This window comes from Giraffa tippelskirchi, chromosome 9, assembly GCF_054371585.1.
Source record: "Giraffa tippelskirchi isolate mGirTip1 chromosome 9, T2T-mGirTip1v1.2.pri, whole genome shotgun sequence".
In the NCBI taxonomy this organism is placed as follows: domain Eukaryota; kingdom Metazoa; phylum Chordata; class Mammalia; order Artiodactyla; family Giraffidae; genus Giraffa; species Giraffa tippelskirchi.
Genome location: NC_137283.1, coordinates 32,416,295 through 32,441,558, shown reverse-complemented (window position 1 = coordinate 32,441,558; position 25,264 = coordinate 32,416,295). Strand labels below are relative to the sequence as shown.

The 25,264-nt window shown below is 38.9% G+C and overlaps 1 protein-coding gene and 1 pseudogene across 3 annotated transcripts in view; one reads left to right on the top strand and one right to left on the bottom strand.

Moving 5' to 3' along the window:
• Positions 1-25,264, top strand: part of TAFA1 (TAFA chemokine like family member 1) — a 928,543-nt gene that overhangs the window by 44,421 nt on the left and 858,858 nt on the right. The gene's annotated exons all lie outside the window — the stretch shown is intronic.
• On the bottom strand, positions 22,572-22,994 carry LOC145520232 (large ribosomal subunit protein uL23 pseudogene; annotated as a pseudogene).

The following is a 25,264-nucleotide window of genomic DNA, read 5'->3' as shown; positions in this document are numbered from 1 at the left end:
GAAGGGCTAAATACTTTCCTAAAACCTTGTTCATGAAACCACTATCCCAGCACAAACCTTGCTGGTTTTAGCTTAGTAGTTCTAAAACTTAGGCATGCATCAGAATCACCTGGAGGGCTGGCAAAAGCACACATGGCTAGCACTATCCAGATTTCTGATTCAAGAGGTCTACTCTAGAGCACCAAAATTTGTTTTTTGTTTGTTTGTTTCATTTTTTGGCTAAGCCGCGTGGCTTGCAGGATCTCATTTCCCCAACCAGGGATGGAACCAGGGCTCCAGCAATGAAAGCACTGAATCCTAACTATTGGACTGTTAGAGAGTTCCCCAGAATTTGTAATTTTAACAAGTTTGGAGGTAATGCTGATTCTTCTGGACCACAGACCATCTTTGAGCATCACAGACATCTGGATTCTCTGCACAGGACGATTGAACTGCAATCTCCACAAGGTCCTGAACTTATGCATTTCATTCATTTAAGCATATCCAGCCTCTGTCACAGAGCCTGGCATGTCTTTACTGGGCACTCAGCACATATTTGTCAAATGGGTGAATAAAAATCCACTACCACCTTGAGAATAGAGTCTCGTGGATCCTGAGCAATGACATCTGAGCCCATTCTGAAAGAGGAAGCTTGGTGAAGCCTCCTCAGGACACAAAATTCCACTTGATCACATCCAGACATTGATATGGCATGTATTCCCAAGTCCATGACAGTGATACTAAAAAAGTCTACTGTAAGTAAAAATGGGCACTCTTTTGCAACCTTTCTGGTCCACAAATGCTGCTTTGTGAGCTAGACCAGGGGTTAAAAAACTTATTCTTGAAGACCCAGTTTATAACTACTTCAGGCTTTGCAGGCAAAGAGGTAAGATCAAGGCAATTATACAGACACTTTTATAATCATTTAAAGTGTCATCATTTAAAATTATTTTTCATTTGAAGACTATGAAAAGATAGGCAGCTGGCTGAATTTGGCCTGTGGGCTGTGCTTTGCTAACCCCTGAGTTATGCGTGAAAGAAAATAGAAGGGAGGCCAAAAACAGTAAAGAGTAGATCTAAATATAAACTCTGAGGGGGAGGAAAAATAAGTTAGGAAGGTGAAACCTAGGTAGAAACCCATTGTATTCTCCTAAGTGGGCCTGCCCTGAGACATTGATATCTTGTTGAAAGCTGCGATGGATATAACATTATGAGCCACTTTCTAGTTTAACTCAGGGCCCATGACCCTGGTTACCTCTCTGTAACCTGACAAAGCAATCAGCTTTGCTTCAGTGTGTGTATGAATAAGCTGCACTCTTTACTTTATTCTAACAAATATAACTAGTCTAGTCATTTGCAGCTGTGTGTTAGAAGAGGCAGAGGAACCAGAGATCAAATTGCCAACATCCACTGGATCATTGAAAAAGCAAGAGAGTTCCAGAAAAACATCTATTTCTGCTTTATTGACTATGCCAAAGCCTTTGACTGTGTGGATAACCACAAACTGTGGAAAATTCTGAAAGAGATGGGAATACCAGACCACTTGACCTGCCTCTTGAGAAATCTGTATGAAGGTCAGAAAGCAACAGTTAGAACTGGACATGGAACAACAGACTGGTTCCAAATAGAAAAAGGAGTATGTCAAGGCTATATATTGTCACCCTGCTTATTTAACTTATATGCAGAGTACATCATGAGAAACGCTGGTATGGATGAAGCGCAAGTTGGAATCAAGATTGCCGGGAGAAATATCAATAACCTCAGATATGTAGATGACACCACCTTTATGGCAGAAAGTGAAGAAGAACTAAAGAGCCTCTTGATGAAAGTGAAAGAGGAGAGTGAAAAAGTTGGCTTAAAGCTCAACGTTCAGAAAACTAAGATCATGGCATCTGGTCCCATCACTCCATGGGAAATAGATGGGGAAACAGTGGAAACAGTGTCAGACTTTATTTTTTTGGGCTCCAAAATCACTGTGGATGGTGATTGCAGCCATGAAATTAAAAGAGGCTTACTCCTTGGAAGGAAGGTTATGACCAACCTAGATAGCGTATTTAAAAGCAGAAACATTACTTTGCCAACAAAAGTCCATCTAGTCAACGCTATGGTTTTTCCAGTGGTCATGTATGGATGCGAGAGTTGGATGATGAAGAAAGCTGAGCGCTGCAGAATTGATGCTTTTGAACTGTGGTGTTGGAGAAGACTCTTGAGAGTCCCTTGGACTACAAGGAGATCCAACCAGTCCATCCTAAAGGAGATCAGCCCTGGGTGTTCATTGGAAGGACTGTTGTTGAAGCTGAAACTCCAATCCTTTGGCCACCTCATGCGAAGAGTTGACTCATTGGAAAATACCCTAATGCTGGGAAGGGTTGGGGGAAGGAGGAGAAGGGGACAACAGGATGAAATGGTTGGATGGCATCACTGACTCGATGGACATGGGTTTGGGTAAACTCTGGGAGTTGGTGATGGACAGGGAGGCCTGGCGTGCTGCGATTCATGGGGTCGCAAAGAGTCGGACACAACTGAGCGACTGAACTGAACTGAAACTGAGACTGCACCATGCCAGGTTTCCCTATCCTTCACTATCTCCTGGAGTTTGCTGAAATTCATGGCCATTGAGTTGGTGATGCTATCTCTCATCCTCTGCTGCCACCTTCTCCTTCTGCCTTCAACCTTTCCCAGCATCAGAGTCTTTTCCAATGAGTTGAATTTTCTTATCAGGTGGCCAAAGAATTGGAGCCTCAGGGTCAGCATCAGCCCTTCTAAAGAATATTCAGTGTTGATTTCCTTTAGGGTTGACGGGTTTGATCATTTGCAGTCCAAGGGACTCTCAAGAGTTTTCTTCAGCACCACAATTCGAAAGCATTAAATCTATGGTCCAACTGTCACATCGTTACATGACTACTGGAAAAACCATAGCTTTGACTACAAACCTTTGTCAGCAAAGTGCTGTCTACACTTTTTAATAGACTATCTAGGTTTGTCATAGCTTTCCTTCCAAGGAGAAAGCATCTTTTAATTTCATGACTGCAGTCACCATCTGCAGTGATTTTGGAGCCCAAGAAAATAAAGTCTGTCACTGTTTCCACTATTTCTCCTTCCATTTGCCATGAAATGATGGGACTGGATGCCATAATCTTAGTTTTTTAAGGGTTGAGTCTCAAGCCAGCTTTTTCTCTCTGCTCTTTCACCTTCATCAAGAGGCTCTTTAGTTCCTCTTTACTTTCTGCCATTAGAGTGGTATCATCTGCGTATTTGAGGTGATTGATATTGCTCCCAGCTATCTTGATTCCAGCTTGTGACTCATGCAGCCTGGTGGTTCACCTGGTGTACTCTGCATATAAGTTAAATAAACAGGGTGACAATATTCAGCCTTAATGTATTGTTTTCCCAATTTTGAACCCATTGATTGTTCCATGTAAGGTTTTAACTGTTGCTTCTTGACCTGCATCCAGATTTCTCAGGAGAAAGATAAGATGGTCTGGTATTCCTGTGTGTTTAAGAATTCTCCACAGCTTCCTTATCCATTCGTCTGCTGATGGACATCTAGGTTGCTTCCATGCCCTGGCTATTGTAAACAGTGCTGCGATGAACATTGGGGTATACGCGTCTCTTTCAATTCTGGTTTCCTCGGTGTATATGCCCAGCAGTGGGATTGCTGGGTCATATGGCAGTTCTATTCCCAGTTTTTTAAGGAATCTCCACACTGTTCTCCATAGTGGCTGTACTAGTTTGCATTCCCACCAACAGTGTAAGAGGGTTCCCTTTTCTCCACACCCTCTCCAGCATTTATTGCTTGTAGACTTTTGGATAGCAGCCATTCTGACTGGTGTGAAATGATACCTCATTGTGGTTTTGATTTGCATTTCTCTAATAATGAGTGATGTTGAGCATCTTTTCATGTGTTTGTTAGCCATCTGTATGTCTTCTTTGGAGAAATGTCTGTTTGGTTCTTTGGCCCATTTTTTGATTGGGTCGTTTATTTTTCGGGAATTCAGCTGCAGAAGTTGCTTGTATATTTTTGAGATTAATTGTTTGTCTGTTGCTTCGTTTGCTATTATTTTCTCCCATTCTAAAGGCTGTCTTTTCACCTTGCTTATAGTTTCCTTTGTTGTGCAAAAGCTTTTAATTTTAATGCATATATATGGAATTTGAAAGATGGTAACGATAACCCTATATGCGAGACAGAATAAGAGACACAGATGCATAGAACAATTTTATGGACTCTGAGGGAGAAGGTGAGGGTGGGACGTTCTGGGAGAATAGCATTGAAACATGTATATTATCATATGTGAAACAGAACACCATTCCATGTTCGATGCATGAGACAAGGGCTCAGGGCCGGGGCAATGGGATGACCCAGAGGGATGGGATGGGGAGGGAGGTGGGTGGGGGGTCCAGGAAGGGGAGCACATGTAAACCCATGGCTGATTCATGTCAATGTATGGCAAAAACTATTACAATATTGTAAAGTAATTAGCCCCCAACTAAAATAAATAAATTTATAAAAAAAAAAAGAAAAGAATTCTCCACAGTTTGTTTTGATCCACACAGTCAAAATCTTTAGCATAGTCAATGAAGCAGAAGTAGATGTTTTTCTGGAACTCCTTGGCTTTCTCCATGATTCAATGAATGTTGGCAATTTGATCTCTGGTTCCTCTGCCTTTTCTAAATCTAACTTGTGCTTCTGGAAGTTCTTGGTTCATGGACTACTGAAGCCTAGCTTGAAGGATTTTGAGCATGACCTTGCTAGCATATAAAATGAGTGTAATTGTGCAGTAGTGTGAAATTCTTTGATATTGCCCTTCTTTGGAACTGGAATGAAAACTGACCTTTTCCAATCCTGTGGCCACTGCTGAGTTTTCTAGATTTAAGGGCATATTGAGGGCAGCACTTTCACAGCATCATCTTTTAGGATTTGAAATAGCTGAGGTGAAATTTCATCACCTCCACTAGCTTTGTTCCAAGTAATGCTTTCTAAGGCCCACTTGACTTCACACTCCAGTTTGTCTGACTCTAGATAAGTGACCACACCACCATGGTAATCCAGCTCATTAAGTCCTTTTTTTGTACAGTTCCTCTGTGTTTTCTTGCCATTTCTGTCCTCTATTGTGCCTATCTTTGCATGAAGTGTTCCCTTGGTATGTCTAATTTTCTTGAAGGAATCTCTAGTTTTTCCCATTCTATTGTTTCCCTCTATTTCTTTGCATTGTTCACTTAAGCCTTTCTTATTTTTTCTTGCTATTCTCTGAAAGTCTGCATTCAGTTCAATATATCTTTCCCTTTCTCCCTTGCCTTTTGCTCCAGAGCACAGGCTAAGGGATTCTGGCACATAGTCTTAGTTGCTCCACAGCACTTGTGATCTTCCTGGATCAGGGATCAAACCCATGTGTCTTGAATTGACAGGAGAATTCTTTACCATTGAGCCACCAGGGAAGCCCCACTGTAATTTAATCTTCAGTAGAGTGACCCAAGTGTGGATGATGCCAGAAGCTGATTCTTTCTAACTAAGGCCTGTGGAGAATCCTACCTTTAATTGTTGCTACGCAGGCCCCTGGAGCTGTTTCAGTTCTTATACCTTTTATGGCCTGTGTTTTTAACTTCTCCTTTGATTCTTTGAGCTACACCAAACGTATTTATTTTTGCTTTAAAGAGTTTGTTTTTACTTGTTACTTGCACACATGCACATACACACACACATTCCGACACAGAGATTTCTAAAAATACATATTTCCAGGCCTCACCCTCATCCCACCAAATGAGAATATATGAGAATAAGATTCTAAGACTTAGGAGCTTGACTGAGTCTTTAGGTAATACTGATTCAGTTTGGCAACCCTGAACTAAATGCCACTTCAGACACACTCTTGCCCCTGAACCTCTGTGCCTCCTGGCTGATGATTTGGAGTGGGGCTGTGCAGCACGGAGTCTGGTTCACTCCTATTCTCCTGTAAAGTAGTGATCCTCCTCTCTTGAACCTCATTAAGTTGTGAAAACTCAAGTCAAGTGAAGAAACCATCCAAGAACCCTGCACAGATAAGGTGCAAAGGAACATTTTCTATAGTCCTACCCTGCTCGGGTCTACCTCTGTGACCTTGGGTAACACTTGTTTCTGCAGAGCTGTGTGCTTGTAGAGAGGGTATATTTCAGGAGTAGGAAGCCCTAAGGTTTCTAAAACATGAGCTCTTATGCTATGTATGGATATGTTTACTATTTATTTTTAGCTCATTTTATGCACTCCCTCTCTCCTAATACAAGATCTATAGGGACAGGGACCTTTTGGTTTTGTTTATTTCTGTATCCTCAGTTTCTAGGCTAGTCCCTGCCACTTAGTAGGCTCTCAGTACCTTTAGAATAAATTATTTGTTTATTTTCCATTTTTAGAATGAATTAATTTTTGAAAAACATATTGGACATTAACTGAAGTTTTACCAGAGGTTTTGTTATTAACTATCAACTTGAAAACCTTGCAACTATAGCAGTATTTCTAAGCCCAAGGCTAAGATGGGCTATGTCAGAACTACTTGAAAAACTTAAAATAGAGATTCCTAGGCTTGCTCCTGAAGCTGTTGATTCAGTTATCCTAGGGCTTTGTATTATGCATTATTACTATTGTTACTGTTGTTCTTGTTATTATTTTAGTGGTAGCTGTTCTGAATTGCATTCTTTAAGCACTTGACTAGATGATTGTTAAAATTCCTTCCCACTTTGACATCCTAGAAGATGGTTCTGATGAGTAAATAATGACCAAAACTTCACCAAAACATCTCTGAGATCCATTCCCTTCAAAGTTTGGTTCTCTTCACAAGGAGGTGCTGATGTTGCTTTGGAGGATTTTGCTTCCTTGCTTTAAGTAAGGGCTTGGAAAAAATCCCCATAAAGTAATTTCATTGCTTTGTGACCAGGGGCAAGCAGAAGTGGTAGGGGGAGAGCTCCACAGTCTTCTTGGAGCTCTGAGGTTTCTCAAGATAGTAGAAGGTATTGTTTATTAAAATATCTTAGGTGTGCTCCTTCCCTGTGGCAGGCAGGATGGATTAGGCAGTGAAGAAGGTTGACATATTTTTCTGTTTGTGCAGTTTGAAACTCTAGCAGGGGAGATAGATATTAAACAACGACACAAATAAGAATTTTAATTACTGTCATGAAAGGTGAAATGGAGGGTTTTTAGAGCGGTGAAACTATTCTATATGATACTATAATGGTGGATATTTGTCATTATATGTATGTCCAAATCCATAGAATGTATACCAAGAGTGAACCCTAATATAAACTATGGACTTCGGGAGATAATGTGTTATTGTAGTTTCATTGATTGCAGCAAATGTCCCACTCTGGTGGGGGAGGTTGATAGTGGAATAGGCTGTGCATGTGTGAGAGAAGGAGGCATATGCAAAATCTCTATACTTTCTTCTCAATTCTGCTGTGGACCTAAAACTGCTCTTTAAAAGTCTTATGCATATGTACCCCGATGTTCACTGCAGCACTATTTACAATAGCTAGAACATGGAAGCAACCTAGATGTCCATTGACAGATGAATGGATAAAGAAGCTGTGGTACATATATACAATGGAATACTACTCAGCCATAAAAAGGAACACCTATGAATCTGTTCTAATAAGGTGGACAAAACTATGGCCTATTATACAGAGTGAAGTAAGTCAGAAAGAGAAATATAAACATTGTATGCTGCTGCTGCTGCTGCTAAGTCTCTTCAGTTGTGTCCGACTCTGTGTGACCCCATAGATGGCAGCCCACCAGGCTCTGCCGTCCCTGGGATTCTCCAGGCAAGAACACTGGAGTGGGTTGCCACTTCCTTCTCCAATGCATGAAAGTGAAAAGTGAAAGTGAAGTCACTCAGTCGTGTCTGACTCTTAGCGACCCCATGGACTGCAGCCTACCAGGCCCCTCCGTCCATGAGATTTTCCAGGCAAAAGTACTGGAGTGGGGTGCCATTGCCTTCTCTGAAACATTGTATACTGACACATATATATGGAATCTGAAGAGATGGCACTAATGAATTTATTTTCAGGGAAGCAAAGGAGAAACAGACCTAGAGAACAGATCTATGGACATGGTGGGAGGAAAGGAGGGAGAAGGGGAGATGTATGGAAAGAGTAACATAGAAACTTACAATACTATATGTAAAATAGATAGCCAATGGGAATTTGCTGTGTGGTTCAGGGAACTCAAACAGGGGCTCTGCTACAAGGCCTGTGAAGGGTGGGATGTGGAGGGAGATGGGAGGGAAGTCCAGGAGGGAGGGGATATGGGTGTACCTATGGCTGATTTCTGTTGACGTATGACAGAAAACCACAAAATTCCATAAAGCAATTATCCTTCAATTAAAAAACTAAAAAAAAAAAAAAAAAAAACTAAATAAAATGCAATTGCTAAGAAAAAAAAAGAGTCTTGCAATGAAAAAAAATTATTATCACGACCATTTCCTTAATTAGTGATTAAAACAGAAGAAGATAAGTATTTATCATTAGTGTTTCTTGTACGAACAGCATTTTAGGATAAGCAAAGAGCCCAACCTGTTAAGGGAATAATCTTTATAAAAGGGCTTTTACTAATAAAGAGGAAAAGAATAAGGGAGTTCACAAAGCACCATTTTATTACTCTTAAATAATAATGCAGATCACACTCATCAACGAATGGAACCATTAGAGGGAAAGTTCCTGGGGAACTTCATGAGAGAGGGATCAGGCTGATACATTCGTTTGCTCACCTGAAATGTACTGTCTCAGAATTCTAGAGGATAGAAATCTGAAATCCAGCACTGCTGCATTCCCTTCAGGGACTCTGGAGAAATCATTCCTTGTCTCTTCCAGCTTCTGGTTGCTGGATTTGTGGCCATATCACTCCAGTCTCTGACTGCATCTTTGCACAAGCTCTCTGCGGCTGTCCCAAATGTCCTCTGCCTGTCTTTAATGGGAATACATGTGATTGCATTTACAGTCCACTCAAATGATCTAGGATAAGTTCATCTTTTTACAGTCCTTAAATTAATCACATCTTTTCCCATATAACATAGTATTTACAGATTCTGAGGATTACAATGTAGAATTACATTGTAGAAAAATATCTTTTGGGGGACCACATTCTTTCCACTATGTGTTTCTGCTGTTGGGGTGTACTGTGAAGCGCATGGCATCACTTGTCATATTTTATTGCCACAAAAATTTTATCTGAGTTGGATAAAGCCTGTAGAGTTATGATCCTTCCTAAAAATATCGGGGATAGAGAAATAAGTGAAATGACTCTCAGATGTGTCAAAACCAAACCAGAACAATCTATAGAACAACTAACGTGTTTTTTTTTTCTTTTTGTATAATGGCATAAAAAAAATGGTGAGGGAGGACCAGTCTAGAATAAAAGAGATTTGAGGACATTGTAGCCTTAAATAATTAAAGACATAATTTTTGGTCCTTGTTTGGATCCTAATTAGACCAAAGCAGCTCTAAAAGACATTTTTGAGGCAATTGCAGAAATTTGATCTTAGACTATGAGATGATACTAAGGAATGGGGATGAATTTAGTTAGCTGTGGCAATGGCATTATAGTTGTGTCAGGCACCACTTGTGTCCTAGATCTGGTCCTCTCAGCTCTGTGTTTATCTAGCTGTTGCTATTGATACACAGAGCGGTACGGGTGGAAACTGATAACACCTCTGCTAAAGTGCCTCACAGACCTCTCAGCTCCTGCTCTGAGCTTCTCTTTGCCTCCTGCAGATCACCAGTAGCCACGTTTCCTGACTTTCTGTCTTATTCTGAAGCACTCCATTGCAAACCTGGGAGTGTAAAAAAGTGTTAATACCTATCCCATGGGGAATCCCTGACTATAGGCAGTTTGGGAACTGGTGGATAAGCCCCATTCCCCACTTTGGTCACTCTATGCACAATCTGAATAAAATTCAACAGCTTGTCAAGGACTCCTCCACAGAATCAAGCCCTAAGTATCCCCAGGGCTGATCCTCTTGTAATGCATCCTTGGGTTGGCTTTCCCGCCTTCCCTTCCTTTCCTCCCTTCCATTCCCAGCCCTGCTTTCTCCCTTGAAGAAAAAGAGATGACTTGCATACAAGCCTTTGTTTAGGGTTCTGCTTTTGAGGGGAAACCTTGGTGGATACAGTAGTTGTGAAAAAATTTATCATTTTTGAGGCACCCATTTTGAAGACTTCAGAGATGAAATGACATGATCCCTAGGTTTGGCTTTAAATATTTCATCAATATACAACCACTGTGGAAAACAGTATGGAGATTTCTCAGAAAACCAGAAATATAACTACCGTATGACCCAACAGGTCCATTCTTGGGTATATATCCAAAACAACAACAACAACAAATAAAACACAATTCAAAAAAATACATGCTCCCCAATATTCATAACAGCATTATTTACAATTACCAAGAGATGGAAACTACCTAAGTATCCATCAACAGATGAATGGATAAAGAAGATGTGGTATAAACACTCACACACATACACATACACACACACACACAAACACACACAATGGAATACTGTTCAGCCATAAAAAAGAATGAAAATTTGTAATTTGCAACAGGATGGATCATACTAAGTGAAATAAGTCAGAGAAAGACAAACAATGTATGATAGCACTTATATGTGGAATCTAAAAAACAACAGAAAGTAGTGAATATAAAAAAAAGAGAAACAGACTTACAGATACAGAGAACAAACTAGTGGTTTCCAGTGGGAAGAGGAAAGTGAGGAGGGTCAACATAGGGGTAGGAAATTAAGAGGCTCAAACTATTATGTATAAAATAAGCTACAAGAATATATTGTACAATACAGAAAACAGAGTCAGTATTTTGTAATAACTATAAATGGAGTATAGCTTTTGTAATTGTGAAGCAACTATATTGTATAACTATAACTTATTTAATGTTGTACATTAACAGTACTTCAATAAAGAAAATAAAAATAAAGATTTCACCAACATAAAAGAAGAAAATGAAGGAAACGGGTAGATGAAGCGACGTAGTAAATTACAACAGTTGTTGAATCTGAGTGTTGAGTATATCAGAGAACATTCTTGAGTATTTTTGAATTTGTTGTAACAAAAATGCAAAAAGTTAAAATTTCTATAAAAGTTTTGAGGTAAATGAACAGAGTTCTCTTGATAACTTGATACAGAGGACCTAGTCTAGCCTGAAGATTAAAAGACTTCCGATGAAGTGGCTTTTAAACAGTGGCTTAAAGAACAAAATGGACTTTTCAGATCCCTTTTCTCAAGACACTTGTGGTACCTTGGTGAATCTTCCCACCGTTTCAGGATCACTTCTGGAATCTTGCTTAGAACACTAGATAAACAGCCTGCCACTCATGTCCTTTTAGGGCATTTGTTTGTTTGTTTTTAGCACTTATTGCTTCCAAATATCCCATTTCCCCCTGTGTTGAATGTTTCTGCTGTGGGTGATAAATCATTTTGAGTGAAATATAATTCATTCACCTGTAGTCACTGATTGTATTTCCAAGTGACTCTTTGAACCTGGATTGTTTCTTTTCTTTGTTGTGAATGGTAGAGAGGAAATAGGAGGATTATTTTAGGGTGGTCCAGTGCTTTATGAACTTCCTGGTAAATGTCATGAAATAGTCTTTTGGGGCCATTTGTGACATTGGAATGCTTAGATCTATTTGATGCCAGGGGATTCAAGCCAGGTTCTCTGTACTGTCATTTTGTGCTGTGAATGAAGCTGCGGGAGGAATTTTCCTGAGTGAAAGCACATTCATCCTCTACGCACAGAGGAGAAAGGAAGATTTCTGTGTCACTGACTGGATTATGAGAGTGCATTTTGCCAATAATTTCAGAAAATAACAGTCAAATCATTCTTTTTAATTTACTTTGCTTTACAGTGTATTATTTACTGTTGTTTTCTGGTATTGACATTTCATTCCCACGGCTTACTAATAGGTACCAGTTCTATTCTGTGACTGTCCCTTGCACATTTGCTTTCTCTATCTCAAAGTACTTTTACAACTATATCTCATTTAGACCTCAACACAACCGTGGGATACTTTCTCTCTTCCTTTCTTCCTCCTTCTCTTTGTTCTTCTTCTTCTTTTCTCCTCCTAGTTCCCTACTTTAACCTGTGGGATCTACACTAGTGTCAGCACTGAAGTGAACTGTAGGACATCTAACTGGTATTTTAAAGAATTGCTTGGTGTAGGGGAATGCCCCTTTCCCCTATTCGTGGTCAAAGTTTATGAGTGTAATAGATGAGAATTTTATTTCCTAGACAGAATCCCATGTTCCTGTTGATGCTATCATCATACTATAGAAATGAAGATTCACACTATTTGCTTAAACTTTCTAAGCACTCATCTAGTATAGCATAGCAGTTAAGAATGGGGAGTTTAGAGCCACCAAGACACATTCTTTATCCTTTACTAGCTGTGTGACCTTTTGATGCCTCTGTTTATCATCTTTAAAATTAGCAATGGTAATGATTTCATTGGAGAAGGAAATGGCAACCCACTCCAGTGTTCTTGCCTGGAGAATCCCAAGGACGGAGGAGCCTGGTGGGCTGCCGACTATGGGGTCGCACAGAGTCAGACACGACTGAACTGACTTAGAAGCAGCAGCAGCAATGATTTTATGGTGCTATTGTGAAGTTTTAATAAGCAAATTAGCAGAAAACAATCTACATAAAGTTTAGTATCTAGGAAGAGGTTATCACTGCTCTTCATTTGGTTGTTAAATGTGTTTTAAATACCTAGTATATACTGGACATAGGCCAAATGCTAAAGATGCAAAGGTGAGCCCTGTTTAATTTACCCTTGAGGAGTTCACAAAGTGTTCTGAAATTATTTTTATATAGCAAAGCAGAGCTATGGTAAAAAATGATTAATACTTAAAGCCTCACAATTCACAGAGTTGCAATGATATGCATCAATTGTATAGTCTGACAAGGCAATTAATTTGGCCCTATGTATGACCATAACTGATTTTCAGTCTGACAGTTTCCTTTTGCGTTCAATGCCTGATGCTTCCATTCATTCCAAAGAAATATCTTTAAAGCAACACTCTTCAAAAATTGTTATGTTAGAACATTATCAGATAACCTAATGCAATTAGAGCCTCACATTGCTGATGAGGTCAATTTCAAAACCTCTAGTTTGAATATAACACAGAATGATTTATAGTTAAACTCCACTGAATTTTTCAAGTAAGATTCCATGTTATTTTAGCTGAGTAGGAACTTACAGAGCCTGAAGGCACTAGGAAAATATAAGCTTCTGAAAAAAGAAAAAGAACATAGACTGACAGCTATGTTTGAAAATTGTAATTTCATAGAAACTGGGCAGTCACAGATTGTTATGATACCATGTAATGTCAAATCATTACTAATCATTAACTGGGTTGGTTAATTATTACAAACTTTTACAGCTGCACAGAGGTCAGACAGGGAAGGAAACAAAAGATGGTTATAAGCCAAAGACTCAGAGAGGTGTATGCAGTTTTACTGAAAAATATTTGCTGGCTTCAGGGCAAAGCAATGAGTATCCCAGGATTAACAGCGTCTTTACCCCTCCTCAGTGCTGACAGAAGAAGTCATACAGTTTGAGTTTCTTTATTTGCAGATGAAAAATATTGGAAAATTATCCTGTACCTTAAATTTAAGAATTTAAACCAAAATGACTTGACCAATCTGGGTTGAAGCTTCAACTTCATTTTAGTGAAAACATAGTTTAAATGAAATACAACATGAGACATTTCAAAATCTATTTATCTGATTAACTAAGTAATTCAAAGACATGTCTTAGGGAACGGAAGCCATATGATAGTGAAAATTTCCTGTTTTCCGAGATGAATAAGTGCATTTTCCCCTAGTATGGGTTTGCCTAATCCTCCTTGCTTTCTAACGTTACTCTAGGCACCCAAATCTTTTCTCCTGTCTTAAATGAATAGATCCATCTGTATCTATTATCCAGCTAATATGAGTTGTCTATTGCCAATGTACATTTCTCAGCTAATTTTCCAGCTATTTCCATCCCCTCAATCTTTTCCCTGTCTTTCTAGGGTTGTTTGACTTCCCCTCGTTATGCCTTACTGTGATCACACATTGGCATTTACTATTCTCTCTCTGTTTTTGTTTGTCTGTTAGTTTTTTCTATGTAATCAAGTCCTACTCACCTTCAAGGCCTCATTTCCAATATTACCTCCTCCATGAGGTCTTGGCTATATTTCTCAGGTGACTCTTGCCCTCGCTGTTTACATTATCTTAACTTATTCCTTGGGTTTGGGTCTGCCTAAGTGGACTCTGGACTTCCAGAGGGGCATATCTCATTCATCTTTGTACGTTCAGAGCCCAGCCCAGGCCTGGCACATGGTAGGTCCTTCATAGACATTTGCTGGATGCAGGGTTTCTTTATATGATGATTAGCATCATATACAAAAACATCTAGCTAAGGGGCAGTTCACTGAAATCCACTTTGCCATGGTGTGTACCCTGATGTAGATCTGTAGTAGACCTAAGGAAGGGCAGCCATTTTATAATTTATTTACCAAAGAGGACCCCTTTTTACAACTTCCATAGAGGCTATTGTACGTGGTAATAGCAGACCTGGTTGGATGGGTGGATAAACAAACAAGTGAATGAAGTTCCCCATAATTCCTAGGACTCTTCAAAAACAAAAAAGCTAAAGAAGCTTTTTCACTGGCCTAAAAGTACTACCTAGTCTAGATATCAAAACTAATCAGGTTCAACAAATAATTGCTCATCTCTTTATTTTAGTTGATCTCTGACTAATGCTGTGAAGAATAAACTTTGATATCTGTGTCTTAAATTGTAATACGCCATTGGCAATGACATCTGAATGGTATTTGAATGCGAGAATTTCTTATGATAGTTCTGTGTATACCATCCGTCTTTCTCTCCTATAGAGTAATGCCAACTCTTAAACATTATACAGTGATACTGAAATGTGTCAATAAAGGGTCTATCAGATGTTACATAAACATGCATATACTCAGTAAAAGAGGATGGCCCCAAGGTCTAGCTGTGTAAGAACCATTACAATAAGAAAAAAAGAAAGAAAAGAAAAAACTCACAAAATTTTCTAGGCAAAAGGCAAGCTGTTTAATTGATTTAAAATAAATATTTTTGTTAGAGTGGATTTTTTTGAGCACACTGAAAATGCTAACTCCTATATTGTAACACCCCATTTCCTATACCAGAAGAGAATATTGGATATAATCTCATTCCTTCATTCACTCACTAACTTACTGAAAAAATATTTACATGTGTTCAGTGCTCACTGTAATGCTTAACATATAGTAGATACTCAGTGAGTATATTGAGTTTATTTACATGTTCATTCTTTCATTAATATTTATGGGAAAGCTACCACAGACCAGATACTGCTAGAGATATGTTGCTGATCAATGAAGAGAGTCTCTTCCCTCGTGGTGCTTAAAATATTTGATCTATATTATAGTTTTCATTCTGAATGAGTAGATCCTGTTCTTAAATATTCTAATAAATGAGATATTTAATGAATAGTTTTCAATTCTGGCTACACTTTAGAACTACCTTAGATGCTTGTTTATAATACTTATGCCTGGGCTCCTAACCCAGACCAATTAAATAAAATAAAATGAAAGTGGGAACCAGGCAGAACTATTTTTTTCAAAGCTTGCCAGGAGATGATGAGGCATGGCCAAGACTGAGAATACTAAGTCATTTGTTACCCTTTTGGACTATCACTGTTAGGAGCTGAATTGTGTCTCTCCTCCCCCCAAATCCATATACTGGAGTCCTAATCCTTAGTATCTCAGAGTGTGACCTTATTTGGAAATAGAGTCCTTACAGAGATAATCAAGTTAAGATGAGATCCTTAATGGAGCTCTGATTCAGTGTGACTGGTATCCCTATACAAAGTGTATATTTGGAGACAGACACCCACATATGGGATGACAGAGACTGGATTGATGCTTTTACAAACCACAGAATGAAGCCCCTGAACCTGGGTGACATGCTATCTCTGCTCTTTCCAAGATGCATTATTTCTACTGAGGCAAAGTGTTGAAATGTAAATGACCATCCCACCTGGAGCTGGAGTCTGATAGCCTGACTCCATTATGAATAATCAATGCACAATAATTCCATTTGCCAAGCAAAGCTCAGGGTTAACAGTAGCTGCTTCTGGCAGATCAATAAAGTACTCGAAGACACTTGTTTCAGTGGTTCTTTAAATTCCACATCATTTGCTGTGCTCCGACAACATTCAAGTCTTGCCTCTTTAAGTTATTGTTTTAGCAAATTCAATTTACAATTACTTTCAATATGAAAAGCTTAAGAGATTCAGTTTAATGCCTTATTAGCTGTAAAATCAACCACTGTTTCAACTGCACAGCACGAGGAGCCCTGAAAAGGCTTTTGCTACTTGGCTCAGCTTTCCTTCTGAGTTTCTGACTGAGGGACAGCTTCTTCAGTTTCAGAACTGTCCACACAATACTTGCTTTCTGAACTCCTAATCGTTGAACCCAAATTTGAATTACATTTCCCTCCAATGTCAGGGATTCCTGGGGTAAAAACAAGCTACTTTAAAGACATGACTCCCAGAGGTGACTTTTTGCTTATCAAATGTGAATCCATGCAACAAACAATTTCTAAAGCTCATACTGATGCAGATTTTATTATAATTTTTTGGTTGTGCCAGATGGCATGTGGGATCTTAGTTTCCCAACCAAGGACTCAACCTCCATCCCCTGTGGTGAAAGAATGGAGTCTTAACCATTGGATCTTCAGGATAGACCCAGATTTTATTTTTAAATAAAGGGACAAAATGGCCATTACAACAGGTGGGTCTTATTAGAGGTTAAGAGGAGAGTCTGTTGCTGTGTTGGTTGAATCATTTCTAGCAATGGATATTTTTGTCTCTATATAACTAAATGTTAAAAGTAAAGAAAATTCTCATTATGTCAAATATAACAGACCTTCTTACTATGGTGCACCAGGTTCCACAAGATCCTTTCAGCACCTGTTTCTTGGAACTCAACTTCAGCCACCCTCCAGAAGTCATTGCCCTCTTGTCACCAACCTTGATGTCCCCAAGGCATGGAAGCCTGATCTCATGTGTGTTGACAGACAGTGTTTATTGAGAGAAAGCTGTTCCCTCACAATTTTTTGCCTGGCTTATTTCTTCTCAACATTCAGGTTTCTAATTAAACATCATCAAAACAGAAAACCTCTGAAAGTCTTCTTTGTCCCTGCCCACCTCAGTCACTCTCCCTTTATCCTGCTTTATTTTTCTCACAGTCATTGCCTCTTTGTATGTAAAGTTAGTATTCATTTCACCATATTTAAATCATCGGTATTTCCCTTCCCTACGATCAAGCAGTAGACATAAAGGCCGTGGAAAAAGGGACCATTGTTGATGTTCGCCCGTTTGTCCAGTGCTGGTGATTGGCATATAGTTTGCACTCCATACATAAATATTTGTTGGATGGATAAATAGCTGAAGCAGTACTTTACTTATTGGTGCCTAACTACCCCAAAATGAAGTAGCTGAAATCAAAACCCTTGTATTCTTTGTCTGGCTTGATGGGTGGTCAGGTAATTCTGCTGTTCTCTCTGGGTGGTCTGGGCTGGCTCCCTTGTGACAGCCAGGATGCCTGAGCTTCTTTCTGTACACATTCTTTCATCTCATATTCTTTAATTTTGTCAGGCACAGTGATCTCAGGGCTTCAAGGAGTGAAAGCAAAAGCTGTAAGGCCTTTTAAAAGGCAGACTAGAACATGTGCAAAGTCACATTTGCCAGATTCTCCTGGTAAAGAAAGTTAAAAGACTTGCCAAAATTCAACTGAGTAACTAAATAGACTCGGCCTCACGATAGGAGTGACAATGGAGCATGGGCACAGGGAACGTGACTCATTCAGTTCAGTTCAGTTCAGTCGCTCATTCGTGTCCGACTCTTTGTGACCCCATGAATCGCAGCACGCCAGGCCTCCTTGTCCATCACCAACTCCCAGAGTTTACTCAAACTCATGTCCATTGAGTCGGTGATGCCATCCAACTATCTCATCCTCTGTCATCCCCTTTTCCTCCTGCCTTCAATCTTTCCCAGCATCAGGGTCTTTTCAAATGAGTCAGTTCTTCACATCAGGTTGCCAAAGTATCGGAGTTTCAGCTTCAACATCAGTCCTTCCAATGAACACCCAGGACTGATATCCTTTAGGATGGACTGGTTGGATCTCTTTGCAGTCCAAGGGACTCTCAAGAGTCCTCTCCAACACCACAGTTCAAAAGCATCAATTCTTCAGCACTCAGCTTTCTTTATAGTCCACCTCTCACATCCATACATGACTACTGGAAAAACCATAGCCTTGACTAGACGGACTTTTGTTGGCAAAGTAATGTCTCTGCTTTTGAATATGCTGTCTAGTTGGTCATAACTTTCCTTGCAAGGAGTAGGCGTCATTTAATTTCATGGCTGCAATCACCATCAGCAGTGATTTTGGAACCCCCAAAAATGAAGTCTGCCACTGTTTCACTATTTCTCCATCTGTCATGAAGTGACAGGATTGGATACCATGATCTTTGTTTTCTGAATGTTGAGCTTTAAGCCAACATTTTCACTCTCCTCTTTCACTTCATCAAGAGTCTCTTTAGTTATTCTTCACTTTCTGCCATAAGGGTGGTGTCATCTGCATATCTGAGGTTATTGATAATTCTCCCGGAAATCTTGATTCCAGCTTGTGCTTCATCCAGCTCAGTGTTTTTCATGATGTACTCTACATGTAAGTTAAATAAGCAGAGTGACGATATATAGCCTTGACATACTCCTTTTCCTATTTGGAACCAGTCTGTTGTTCCATGTCCAGTTCTAGCTGTTGCTTCCTGACTGGCATACTGGTTTCTCAAGAGGCAGGTCAGGTGGTCTGGTATTCCCATCTCTTTCAGAATTTTCCACAGTTTATTGTGATCCACACAGTCAAAGGCTTTGGCATAATCAATGAAGCAGAAATAGATGTTTTTCTGGAACTCTCTTGCTTTTTCGATGATCCAGCGGATGTTGGCAATTTGATCTCTGGTTCTTCGGCCTTTTCTCAAACCAGCTTGAACATCTGGAAGTTCATGGTTCACGTATTGCTGAAGTCTGGCTTGGAGAATTTTGAGCATTACTTTACTAGTGTGTGAGATGAGTGCAATTGCATGGTAGTTTGAGCATTCTCTGGCATTGCCTTTCTTTGGAATTGGAATGAAAACTGACTTTTTCCAGTCCTGTGGCCACTGCTGAGTTTTTCCAAATTTGCTGGCATATTGAGTTCAGCACTTTCACAGCATCATCTTTCAGGATTTGAAATAGCTCAACTGGAATTCCATCACCTCCACTAGCTTTGTTCGTAGTGATGCTTCCCAAGGCCCACTTGACTTCACATTCTAGGATGTCTGGCTCTAGGTGAATGATCACACCATCGTGATTATCTTGGTTGTGAAGATCTTTTTTTGTACAGTTCTTCTGTATATTCTTGCCACCTCTTCTTAGTATCTTCTGCTTCTGTTAGATCCATATCATTTCTGTCCTTTATTGAGCACTCATTATGGGATCATTATTATAAAGGTCTGCCCTAAATGATATATTTTTGTGCAAACAGCCCATCTGACCTCTACAGGAGCATAAGATTTTGTGACACAGGATTCATATCTTACATATTTATAGCACGGACATTTGCAATTCTATTGCCTCTCAAAATACCCCACATAGCACAGACAATAAACAACTCATTGTTCTTTGCTGCCACTGTTGTTTTTGAAAGTGAAAGTCACTCAATCCTGCCCAACTCTTTGCGACCAAATGGACTATACAGTCCATGGAATTCTCCAGACCAGAATACTGAAGTGAGTAGCCTTTCCCTTCTCCAAGGGATCTTTCCCAACCCAGGGAGCAAACCCAGGTCTCCTGCATTGCGGGCAGATTCTTTACTAGCTGAGCCACAAGGGAAGCCCGAGAATACTGGCATGGGTAGCCTATCCCGTCTCCAGCACATCTTCCTGACCCAGGAATCGAACTGGGGTCTCCTCCATTGCAGACGGATTCTTTACCAACTGAGCTATCAGGGAAGCCTATTGCATTGCTCTATTTAGGATACACTTTATTTTTAGACTCACATCAGTGGACATGGAGGTACATGTCCAAAGACCTTGATGATGCTGATGCTCAGTCATGTCTGATTCTTTGTGACCTCATGCACTGTAGCCCACCAGGCTTCTCTGTCCTTGGGGATTCTCCAGGCAAGAATACTGGAGTGGGTTGCCATGTCCAAAGACCTTAGGTACATCATGTGAAGAAAATGGGAGTGAGTTCTGGGATAAATTATATTGATTGTAACTCAGATGTTAATTTTTTTTTATTCCTTTTGCAGTTGAAGAATTGATCTCAACAAGGCAGGCAAAGCAAAAATAGATTGGTTTTATTGAATTCACAGCGACCTGATTAAAAAACATAGTCGTTACAAGAAAAATAATTTTCCTTCCTATTTCATTACAGACTCTTTTTCCTTCAAAAATTTATTGGCTTAATATAGTAAATAAAGAAGATGAATTTTACTTAGAGTTGTGCAGAGTTGTTTGGAGGCAGTTAGGATGCATGTTTCTTAGAATATATGTTTTAATCATCATGTATTCAGGTGATTGCAAAGCTTGTTTGCATCAACAAGGTGCCTCTGTGTGATGCTTTTAATGTTGAAGAAGCAGCAAACTGATGGTCAGTCATATAATTCACATTGAACTGACTTAGATCTTTTCTCCTTAAAGAAAATTTGAAATGTGAGTCACTATGTGAAATCTTTTCTTAGAAAATGAAACACTCGAGTTTGATTTAGAAAATTTCTAGAAGATAGAGGTAAAAGAGAAGAAAGTAAAAATCACCTCATCTTCTGAAATCTCATCTTCAGTGTGTATGATTAAGATGTAACTTCCAATATTTAATTAAATTTTGAGTGCTCCTATTTGAACCCAGGAGACATTTCCTGATAATTTCACACTAACCAAACTGCTGCTACCAAATAGATTTTAGATAGCTTAGAATGCCTTGTTATAGGAAATTTCTGTGTAAACTCCCCCTAACAGAAATCAAATTTGGATAGCAAGGTGTCCTTTTATACGTTATCTATGCTTTTTAGAGAAATTGGTATCCTACTGATCCTGTGATCTATACTGTTTGTAAGTTAATTTTTTTCCCCTGAAAAATGTATTGTGAAGATAAGATTCCAGCTGGGGACATGATTTGTCAATCTGTCTAAAACTCCACACAAAAACAGAATAACTAGACAGCAAAAAGGAAGCCTTCAGAGAATCTCTGGCATAAGGCCATGACACAGCGTCTCTTCACAAACTCCACATGCAGTCCGTGGGGAGAAATGTGTTTACACAAGTAACAAACATGGTGCAATAAATGTTCTGTTCTGAGCATTAGTGGGGTGAGACCAAGGTACAGGGAGTTCCTATAAAATCTTCACAGAGCATCGCAGAATATTTATGAGGAAAAATGCCATGTTGTTTACTTAGGGGTAAGCCTCACACATAGTATTGCTCATAGTCTTCTTCCTCATTCAGACTTCTTTTCTTTTCTTGCATGGTACTAGCTGTGCATATCTGATAATCTGAAATTCTGAGAGTTGCTTTCTCATTTTGCAAAATCAGTTATAGACTGTTTCAAGAAAATAGGTCTTGTCATTTGGGAGGATGACTACTCAGTCCAGTCCTTAATTAGAGTTGGACTCATTGTTTGCCTGCTCCCCAGCAGCATCAATATTTTATTTTTTCCTGCTTTATTGAGATATAATTGACATATAACATTGTGTACATTTAAATGAATGTTGATTTGATACAGTTGTATTAATATATTGCAGAATGACTACCACCATAGTTGATACCTCTATCATGTCACATATTTGCCATTTTCTTTTTGTGGTGTGAACATTAAGATCTACCCTCTTGGCAACTTTAAATATGCAATACAGTATAATTAACTACAATCGCTGTGCTATACATTAGATTCCCAGAACTTATTAGTATTATAACTGAAAGTTTGTACCTTTTAGCAGCTATTTTTGTTATTAGTGTTTTTCAACAAAGGGCACCATACACAAATAGTTGCTAGTTTTAGGTGTTAAAATGCAAATATAGAAGGTTGTTAATCCATTATTTCTATGCTTTGATCTTTGATATTTTCCAACTTACAGTAGATAGAGTTTGATTATTAAACAATTACTGAAGCTTGTATTACTTTTTTATAACACACACTAGTCATATAAGTGATGCATGTCAATTTCAGAAAAATTATAAAAAAAATTATTAGCAAAGGAATAAAAGATTACCTATGCTTCCAGTTTGGGAAAAAATTGCTGTTTAATGTTTGAGGTATATATTCTTTCAGAATTTTTTCTGTTCAAGTATATTGTTTTCTCTAAATGAGATAATGACATATACTGTTTGCAGTCTGATTTTCTTTTTTTTTCTACATAGTGAAAACTTTTATATTTGAAATTAGCCAGCTGAACTCAGTTTAGGTGACCCCAATTTTGTTGGCAACATCCAAAGCATCATAGTCAAGAGCCAGTCAAACATATGCCTTCTTCTCTCCATCAGGCCTGAACAGAGTATTGACCTTAGCCACGTCAGTGTCATAGAGCTTCTTCACAGCCTGTTTAATTTGGTGCTTGTTGGCCTTGACATCCACAATGAATACCAGTGTGTTGTTGTCTTCTATTTTCTTCATGGCTGACTCGGTGGTGAGGGGGAATTTGATGATGGCGTAGTGGTCAAGTTTGTTTCTCCTAGGGGCACTCTTCTGAGGATATTTGGGTTGCCTCCTGAGCCGCAGTGTTTTGGGCCGCGGGAATGTGGGTGACGTCCGGATCTTCTTTTTCTTGTGGCTATGGACACCTTTCAACACTGCTTTCTTGGCCTTCAAAGCCTTTGCTTTGGCTTCAGCTTTAGGAAGGGCAGGGGCTTCCTTCTTGGCCTTCGGCGCTATCTTCATCGCAATCTGATTTTCTTTTCACAATGTCCATAAATAATTCTCCACAGCTTTATTTTAAATGGCTTTATGGTACTTTATTATATGGGCATACCATAATAAGTTGACTGATCACCTATTATTATTATATATTTACATCATCTTCATTTCTTTTTTACTTTCATGAAACTGATATAATAAAAATTGCACATTTAATTTGGCTAACTTGTACAATTGCTTAATTAAAAAAAATTAATGGGCAATAGAATTAATGGAAAAATATATATGCATGTTAGTGCTTTCAATCAAATTACTGAATTGCTTTTCAAAATGTACCATTTTATATCTTACTAGAAATGCAAGATGATACCCTGTTATTCACAAGTAATGGATTTTTTTGCAAGTAATTAATTTTTCTAATTGCTATTTTAATTTTAATTTGATTATTACTAAGGTTGAACATATTTGTTATATATATTCCCATCTACTAATTGACCACAGGAAGAGTCTACAGTAAATTAAGAGAGCCTAATTAAATTGGGCTATGAAGTATTTATTGACTGGTCCTCAACCCAGTGCTTCACTTTTCCCTTTCATGCATTGGAGAAGGAAATGGCACCCCACTCCAGTGTTCTTGCCTGGAGAATCCCAGGGACGGCGGAGCCTGGTGGGCTGCTATCTATGGGGTCGCACAGAGTCGGACACGACTGAAGCGACTTAGCAGCAGCAGCAGCAGCAGCAACCCAGTGATTTAGTATATTAACAGAAGCATTAAAAAATAAACTTTGGTTTATCTGTGTTGGAATAATGTACAGTTTTGAAAAAGAATTCAGTAGTCTTCTATGTATTGAAAAGAAAAAATAATCAGTAAGAAATTTTACATTACAAAAAAGGTAATGCACAATAATCCATATAGTGAAATACCATTAATATAAAAAACAAGCATAAAGACAGAATTTAACTTTTTTACAACTAAAATTCTTTTGTTTATGGATGAAATTTTTATTTCATTTTAAATTTTATTTACTTGTTTAAATTAAAAATGTACAAAAGCTTATCTGTTTTGAAACTCTTTCTCACCTCTGTCCCAGCCACTTGACTCCTTTTCTTAAAGGTTATCAGGTTTGTTTAACCTTTTTAACCTTTTCAGAAATATTTTCATGCATTTAAAATAAAGAAAAATAAATGCGTTAAAAAAAATAAAGAAGGCTGAGTGCTGAAAAATGGATACTTTCAAATTTTGATTCTGGAAAAGACTCTTGAGAGTCCCTTCGACTGCAAGGAGATCAAACCAGTCAATCTTTAAAGAAAACTAATCCTGAATATTCAATGTAAAGATTGATGCAGAAGCTGGAGCTCCAGTACTTTGGCCACCTAATGCGAAGAGCTGACTCACTGGAAAAGACCCTGATGCTGAGAAAGATTGAGGACAGAAGGAGAAGGGGGTAGCAGAGGATGAGATCATTAGATAGCATCACCAACTCAATGGGCATGAGTTTGAGCAAACTCCAGGAGATAGTGAAGGGCAGGGGAGCCTGGTGTGCTGCAATCCATGGGGTGGCAAAGAGTCAGACACAACCTAGAGACTGAACAACAAAAAAATAAATAAAAATGGACACATAATTTACACAGTGTTGTATACTTTTCTTTTTTTCATTGGAGAGTATATTTGAGACCTGTCCATGTTTATACATAAAAGTTTCCTAACTTGTTGCTTGCAGCCTCAGAGAATTTTATTACATGAATGAGTCTTTTATTGGTCTTGTAGTAATGCATATTAAACTTTTTCTTAATCTTTTGCTAGTACTAAAAGTGCTGTATAATTATATAAATATGTATTTTCAAAATGTGTTTTAAAATGTCTGAATGCTTAAAAAACAAATAAGGTTGACTACCACCATGGCTTGAAGAAAGTGGGGAAAACCACTAGGCCATTAAGGTATGACCTAAATCGAATCCCTTATGATTATATAGTGGCTGCTGCTGCTGCTGCTGCTGCTGCTGCTGCTAAGTCACTTCAGTCGTGTCCAACTCTGTGCGACCCCATAGACGGCAGCCCACCAGGCTCCGCCGTCCCTGGGATTCTCTAGGCAAGAATACTGGAGTGGGTTGCCATTTCCTTCTCCAGTGCATGAAAGGGAAAAGTGAAAGTGAAGTCGCTCAGTCGTGTCCGACTCTTAGCAACCCCATGGACTGCAGCCTACTAGGCTCCTCCGTCCATGGGATTTTTCCAGGCAAGAGTACTGGAGTGGGGTGCCATTGCCTTCTCCGGAGTGACAAATAAATTCAAAGGA